The following is an 8,041-nucleotide window of genomic DNA, read 5'->3' as shown; positions in this document are numbered from 1 at the left end:
CTGCCCCACCCTAAGCGAATATTTGATGGCTTACCCAAGGACAAGTACCTGTCTACCATAGACTTGAAGGAGGCGTTTCTCCAGGTTCCCTTGGCCAAGGATAGTCGCAAATAGTTTTTGTAAAATTTGTGAAAAAAAATTCAACTTTTGCTATTTTATTAATAAAATTACATTTTTTTGCATTTTGAGACAAACACTTTCGAAACAAGTTAAAACATTGTTATTCCTCTAAATATTAGCATAGCGCTGAACTGCCCATGATCGCAATTCAGTCCCATAAAGATAGAAAACCCCATATAAAACGGGACAAATATGCGAACATGGGCAGTACTAAGAAATGTAGCATTATTATGCATACAAAATCGTTCTACCGCAGAAATTATTAGGAAAACTTTTAATTTAATTATCCTTCAGTTAATTGAAGAAATGGAATAATGAGGTTGTATTTTTTATCTTTCAATTTTCATATTTGCAATGACTTTGACACATGAAAATTAAATGAACGTTTTCGCATTTACATAGAAAAATCACCTTTGATCCTTAAAGGAAATTCACAAAAAAAAATTAAAGGAGAGCACCAGTAATTCTATATAGTATGGTTATCGAGCACTCAGTCGAGATAGAAGTCTGTTGTCATCGGTCTGTACACTCTATAGCGACAAATAGTGTTAATCCGCGTTCAAGGTTATTCGCACATTCTACGCCTAGTTGAAATTTCAGTATATTTTCCCTTCTTTATTGTGTTTCTGTTTCTGAGTACCGTTAGCCGGTCAGTGACAAGTGAAGCAGTGTTCTTCTAGTAAGCCGTCTGGATACCGTTACCTACACAAGCTAAGTATTAGTTTACGTTTCCTCTTCTTGGTTGTCTTAATAACGTCCACTGGGCAATAGGCCCGTGCAAAAATGACTTCCCCTGACGTCGGATCATCTCAAGGTGAGATGGACGTCGAAACAAAATCGGCTCCCCGGCTCAAGGTATATCCGAGCTCGGCCACCGGGCCATTTGTGATCTTCTTTCGGACCAAAGAAAAAAGTGTTTGAATTTGTTGCAGATTTCTCGAGTTCTGACGGTTCGGTATTCGGCCGTGACAGAAATATCGAAAATTCGCCCTGACAAGCTTCGGGTGGTTGTTAACAGTTCAACTCAGGCAAACGATATTGCTGGCTATGAGCCCTTTACGAAGGAGTACAGGGTGTATATTCCAGCTAGCAGGGTTGAAGTCAGTGGGGTCATTTCCGATTCGAGTCTGAATTGCGAGGACCTGCTAAAATATGGGACTGGCTGTTTCAAAGAACCCATGCTTAAACCAGTGAAGATACTGGAATGCAAACGTTTGCATTCAGCATCAGTCGCAGCTGACGGCAAGAAAATATACGTCAACTCAGACTCTTATCGGGTGACCTTCGCTGTCTCTGCCCTACCCAATTACCTCCTCTTTGACAAGGTCGTAAAGACCAGAAGGTGTCTCTTGATGGCCCCCCTAAAATAACTACTCAAGGAAGTACTGGTGCAAAACCGAAGGAAGTCGCTCCCGGTCTCAGTAACCTGAGCTCAGAAAAGGAGTTCCCAGCACTTCCAGAAACATCAAAAACCCCAAGTGTTCCCATATCTCAGCCAGAGAAAGAAAACAGCGCTGGCTTAATAAATTTCTCTGACATTGTGGACCGGATTCTTACAGCTTTAAATATTTTTGACCCCCTTAAAAGCATCTTGATGAGCTTTCTCCTCGCAGTAAAAACATTCTTGATGCAGTTCACTGCGAAATGGCCCCTCCTTTCAGCGATTGTATCCTTCGATGGCTAATTCATCGAACGAGGTCACGGATTTAATCACTGTTCTACAGTGGAATTGCAGAAGCATTATCCCGAAAATCTATTCGTTTAAAATACTAACTAAATAATTTGAAATGCGATGCATTTGCCCTATGCGAGACATGGCTCACCTCGAAAATAACCCTACACTTCCACGATTTTAATATTATTCGCTTGGATCGAGAAGACTCTTACGGAGGAGTACTTTTGGGGATCAAAAAGTGTTATACTTTCAATCGGATCGACCTCCCCTCGACACCAGGCATTGAAGTTGTCGCTTGCCAAACCAGAATTAAAGCAAAGACCTTTGCATTGCTTCCACCTACATCCCCCCTAGAGCCTCAGTTAGCCACCGACGGCTTTGCGATATTGCGGAACTCCTCCCCACACCGAGGCTAGTTTTAGGTGACTTCAACTCCCACGGCACGGCATGGGGTTGCCTTTATGACGATAATCGATCTACCCTACTCCATGAGCTTTGCGACAACTTCAATATGACCATTTTGAATACGGGTGAAATGACACGGATTCCTGCCCCTGCAGCGCGTCCGAGCGCCTTAGACCTGTCCCTCTGCTCGACATCGCTGCGGTTAGATTGCATGTGGAAGGTAGCCTCTGATCCCCACGGCAGCGACCATCTGCCAATCGTAATTAATATTGCTAACGGTTCAGGGCCACCGAATACAATCAATGTTTCGTATGACCTCACACGAAATATTGATTGGAAGAGCTATGCGTCCGCGATATCCGAAAAAGTAGAATCGACCCAAGAGCTTCCTCCGGAGGAAGAGTACGGGTTCCTGGCTGGCTTGATTCTCGATAGCGCGATTCAAGCTCAGACTAAACGCGTACCAGACGCGAACTCACGCGGGCGTCCTCCCAATCCATGGTGGGACAAAGAGTGCTCAGACGTGTACGCGGAGAAGGCCGCTGCGTATAAGACCTTCCGGGACGACGGGCTGCCAGCTAGCTACCGACAGTACGCGATGGCGGAAATGCGCATGAAGAGTTTGATGAAAGCTAAAAACGTAGCTACTGGCGCCGGTTCGTCGACGGACTAACGAGAGAAACATCGATGAGCACTCTTTGGAGTACGGCCCGGCGTTTACGAAACCGAAACAGTACTATCGAGAGCTTGGAATATTCAAACCGTTGGATATTCAATTTTGCCAAGAAGGTTTGTCCGGATTCCGCCCCGACACAGAAGATCTACCGCGTCGCGTCCCCTCACGATAACGCGAACGAAACACCGCTTTCGATGGTGGAGTTCTCACTTGCTCTCTTGTCATGTAACAATAAAGCCCCAGGGCCAGACAGAATCAAATTTAACTTGTTAAAGAATCTTCCAGACTCTGCCAAGAGACGCTTGTTGAATTTATTTAATAAGCTTCTTGAGGGTAATATTATCCCTCATGTCTGGAGGCAAGTGAAGGTCATCGCCATTCAAAAACCAGGAAAACCAGCCTCCGACCACAATTCGTATCGACCGATGGCGATGCTGTCCTGTGTCCGAAAGTTGTTCGAGAAAATGATCTTGTTTCGCCTCGACAATTGGGTTGAAGCAAATGGCTTACTGTTAGATACACAATTTAGTTTCCACAAAGGCAAAGGGACGAACGACTGTCTTGCGTTGCTCTCAACAGAAATTCAAATGGCTTATGCTAGCAAAGAGCAGATGGAATCAGTTTTCCTAGGTATAAAGGGGGCTTTTGATTCAGTTTCTATCACAATACTTTCTGAGAAACTGCACCAGCATGGTCTTTCACCGACTCTAAACAGCTTTTTGCTAAACTTGCTGTCCGAAAAACATATGCATTTTTCGCATGGTGATTTATCGACATCAAGAATTAGCTACATGGGTCTTCCCCAGGGCTCATGTCTAAGCCCCCGTCTCTATAACTTTCACGTGAATGACATTGACGAATGTCTTGTCAATTCCTGCACGTTAAGGCAGCTTGCAGATGACGGCGTGGTCTCTATTACAGGACCCGAAGCCGTCGATCTGCAAGGACCATTGCAAGATACCTTGGACAATTTGTCTGCTTGGGTCTAGGGGCAGATCACTTGTGATGCATTTTTTAAAAATCAGCGAAATTAAATGCATTTATTTCCATCAAAATAGAAATTCATAATGTATTTTGCGTTGCGTGCAATGTTGTTTGCGTTGCGTGTAAGACGTCAAAACCCTACAGAAAAACTAGCCCTACATTTAACAAAACGTCGAACAAAGTGGATCAGCGTAGGACGTTTGTTAAACAATTTTTTCTGCGAGGGAGTGCAAAACTGATGCAAAAATGGAAATTAAATGCATTTTTTCTAATTTGATGCAAATTTGTTATACATTCTTAGAGTGATCTGCCCCTAGGCTTGGGCCCTCCAGCTGGGTATCGAGTTCTCCACGGAGAAAACTGAGCTAGTCGTATTTTCAAGGAAGCGTGAACCAGCGCAACTACGGCTTCAATTAATGGATCAAACTATTGCTCAGGTTTCAACTTTCAAATATCTCTGGTCTGGTTCGACTCTAAAGGAAAGTGGGGATGTCACATTAAGTATCTGAAACAGAAGTGCCAACAAAGGATCAAATTTCTCCGTACAATAACCGGAACATGATGGGGTGCCCACCCAGGAGACCTGATCAGGCTGTACCAAACAACAATATTGTCGGTGATGGAGTACGGGAGTTTCTGTTTCCGCTAAGCTGCGAACATACATTTCATCGAACTGGAGCGAATCCATTATTGTTGTTTGCGTATTGCTTTGGGTTGCATGCACTCGACACATACGATGAGTTTAGAAGTGCTGGCGGGCGTTCTTCCGCTGAAAAATCGATTTTGGGACCTCTCATATCGATTGCTCATTCGTTGCGATTTCTTGAACCCATTAGTAATTGAAAATTTCGAAAGGCTTGTTGAGCTCAATTCTCAAACCAGATTTATAACCTTATACCTCGATTACATGGCACAAAATATCAATCCTTCTTCATACTATCCCAACCGTGTCAATCTTTTTCATGCTTCTGATTCAACTGTATTCTTCGAGACATCCATGAAAGACGAGATTCGTGGAATTCCGGATCACATCCGTCCGCAAGTGATCCCAAGCATCTTTCATAGTAAATTTCGAGAAGTCGACTGCAACAAGATGTTTTACACCGACGGGTCAAGCCTCGACGGCTCCACTGGCTTCGGTATATTCAATAAAAACCTCACCGCCTCATTCAAACTCAATGATCCCGCTTCAGTTTACGTCGCAGAGCTTGCTGCTATTCAGTATACCCTTGGGATCATTGATACTTTGCCCACCGATCATTACTTTATTGTTTCGGATAGCCTAAGCTCAATCGAGGCCCTCCGTTCAATGAAACCTAGAAAGCACATTCCATATTTTTTGGGGAAAATCTGGGAGCGCCTGCGTGCTTTGTCTGTAAGATCATACAAGATTACCGTAGTTTGGGTTCCCTCGCATTGCTCCATTCCAGGTAATGAAGAAGTGGACTCTTTAGCTAAGGCGGGCGCTTTACAAGGTGACATATATGAAAGACCAATTACCTTCAGCGAATTTTTCAGTATTACTCATCAGAGAACCCTCGAAAGTTGGCAAACTTCATAGAGCAATGGTGAACTGGGAAGGTGGCTACATTCGATAATCCCTAAGGTATCGACGAAACCTTGGTTCGGGGGGATAGATGTGGGTCGGGATTTCATTCGCGTGATGTCTCGGCTCATGTCCGATCACTGGACGCACATCTCCGGCGTGTTGGGCTCGTGGATAGCGGTATCTGCGCTTGTGGCAACGGTTATCACGAGATCGAACATGTTGTCTGGGTATGCGCCGAGTACTGTTCTGCCAGATCTCAACTATTCGATTCCCTTCGGGCCCGAGGAAGATCACCCAATGTCCCGGTTCGAGATGTACTACGCATTTACATAGAAAAATCACCTTTGATCCTTAAAGGAAATTCACAAAAAAAAATTAAAGGAGAGCACCAGTAATTCTATATAGTATGGTTATCGAGCACTCAGTCGAGATAGAAGTCTGTTGTCATCGGTCTGTACACTCTATAGCGACAAATAGTGTTAATCCGCGTTCAAGGTTATTCGCACATTCTACGCCTAGTTGAAATTTCAGTATATTTTCCCTTCTTTATTGTGTTTCTGTTTCTGAGTACCGTTAGCCGGTCAGTGACAAGTGAAGCAGTGTTCTTCTAGTAAGCCGTCTGGATACCGTTACCTACACAAGCTAAGTATTAGTTTACGTTTCCTCTTCTTGGTTGTCTTAATAACGTCCACTGGGCAATAGGCCCGTGCAAAAATGACTTCCCCTGACGTCGGATCATCTCAAGGTGAGATGGACGTCGAAACAAAATCGGCTCCCCGGCTCAAGGTATATCCGAGCTCGGCCACCGGGCCATTTGTGATCTTCTTTCGGACCAAAGAAAAAAGTGTTTGAATTTGTTGCAGATTTCTCGAGTTCTGACGGTTCGGTATTCGGCCGTGACAGAAATATCGAAAATTCGCCCTGACAAGCTTCGGGTGGTTGTTAACAGTTCAACTCAGGCAAACGATATTGCTGGCTATGAGCCCTTTACGAAGGAGTACAGGGTGTATATTCCAGCTAGCAGGGTTGAAGTCAGTGGGGTCATTTCCGATTCGAGTCTGAATTGCGAGGACCTGCTAAAATATGGGACTGGCTGTTTCAAAGAACCCATGCTTAAGCCAGTGAAGATACTGGAATGCAAACGTTTGCATTCAGCATCAGTCGCAGCTGACGGCAAGAAAATATACGTCAACTCAGACTCTTATCGGGTGACCTTCGCTGTCTCTGCCCTACCCAATTACCTCCTCTTTGACAAGGTTCGTCTACCTGTTCGCCTTTTTGTGCCGCGGGTCATGAACTGTACTAATTGCAAACAATTGCGACACACAGCCTCCCATTGTAGCAATAAATCCCGTTGTGGGAAATGCGGTGGGAATTATGAGGATATTTCCTGTGGTAGAGATGTCGAAAAGTGTCTTTACTGTGGGGAAAACCCGCATGATCTCCCTTCATGTCCCGCGTACAAACAGCGCGAGGAGAATCTTAAGCGTTCCCTTCAGGGACGCTCTAAGCGATCTTTTGCAGAAATGCTTAAGATAGCCACGCCACCTGTCTGTACGAACATCTATACCAACTTATCTACTGACGAAGGCGACTGTGATGAACCCTGTGCTGTGCCTAGAAGCAATAGAAAAGAAGGAACATTTCTTCTCCCAAGCTTCGTCGTAAAGACCAGAAGGTGTCTCTTGATGGCCCCCCTAAAATAACTACTCAAGGAAGTACTGGTGCAAAACCGAAGGAAGTCGCTCCCGGTCTCAGTAACCTGAGCTCAGAAAAGGAGTTCCCAGCACTTCCAGAAACATCAAAAACCCCAAGTGTTCCCATATCTCAGCCAGAGAAAGAAAACAGCGCTGGCTTAATAAATTTCTCTGACATTGTGGACCGGATTCTTACAGCTTTAAATATTTTTGACCCCCTTAAAAGCATCTTGATGAGCTTTCTCCTCGCAGTAAAAACATTCTTGATGCAGTTCACTGCGAAATGGCCCCTCCTTTCAGCGATTGTATCCTTCGATGGCTAATTCATCGAACGAGGTCACGGATTTAATCACTGTTCTACAGTGGAATTGCAGAAGCATTATCCCGAAAATCGATTCGTTTAAAATCTTACTAAATAATTTGAAATGCGATGCATTTGCCCTATGCGAGACATGGCTCACCTCGAAAATAACCCTACACTTCCACGATTTTAATATTATTCGCTTGGATCGAGAAGACTCTTACGGAGGAGTACTTTTGGGGATCAAAAAGTGTTATACTTTCAATCGGATCGACCTCCCCTCGACACCAGGCATTGAAGTTGTCGCTTGCCAAACCAGAATTAAAGCAAAGACCTTTGCATTGCTTCCACCTACATCCCCCCTAGAGCCTCAGTTAGCCACCGACGGCTTTGCGATATTGCGGAACTCCTCCCCGCACCGAGGCTAGTTTTAGGTGACTTCAACTCCCACGGCACGGCATGGGGTTGCCTTTATGACGATAATCGATCTACCCTACTCCATGAGCTTTGCGACAACTTCAATATGACCATTTTGAATACGGGTGAAATGACACGGATTCCTGCCCCTGCAGCGCGTCCGAGCGCCTTAGACCTGTCCCTCTGCTCGACATCGCTGCGGTTAGATTGCATGTGG

The sequence above is a fragment of the Topomyia yanbarensis genome, chromosome 2 (assembly GCF_030247195.1).
Source record: "Topomyia yanbarensis strain Yona2022 chromosome 2, ASM3024719v1, whole genome shotgun sequence".
Lineage (NCBI taxonomy): Eukaryota > Metazoa > Arthropoda > Insecta > Diptera > Culicidae > Topomyia > Topomyia yanbarensis.
The sequence above is the reverse complement of the archived record's forward strand: the minus strand, read 5'-3'. Positions refer to the sequence as shown.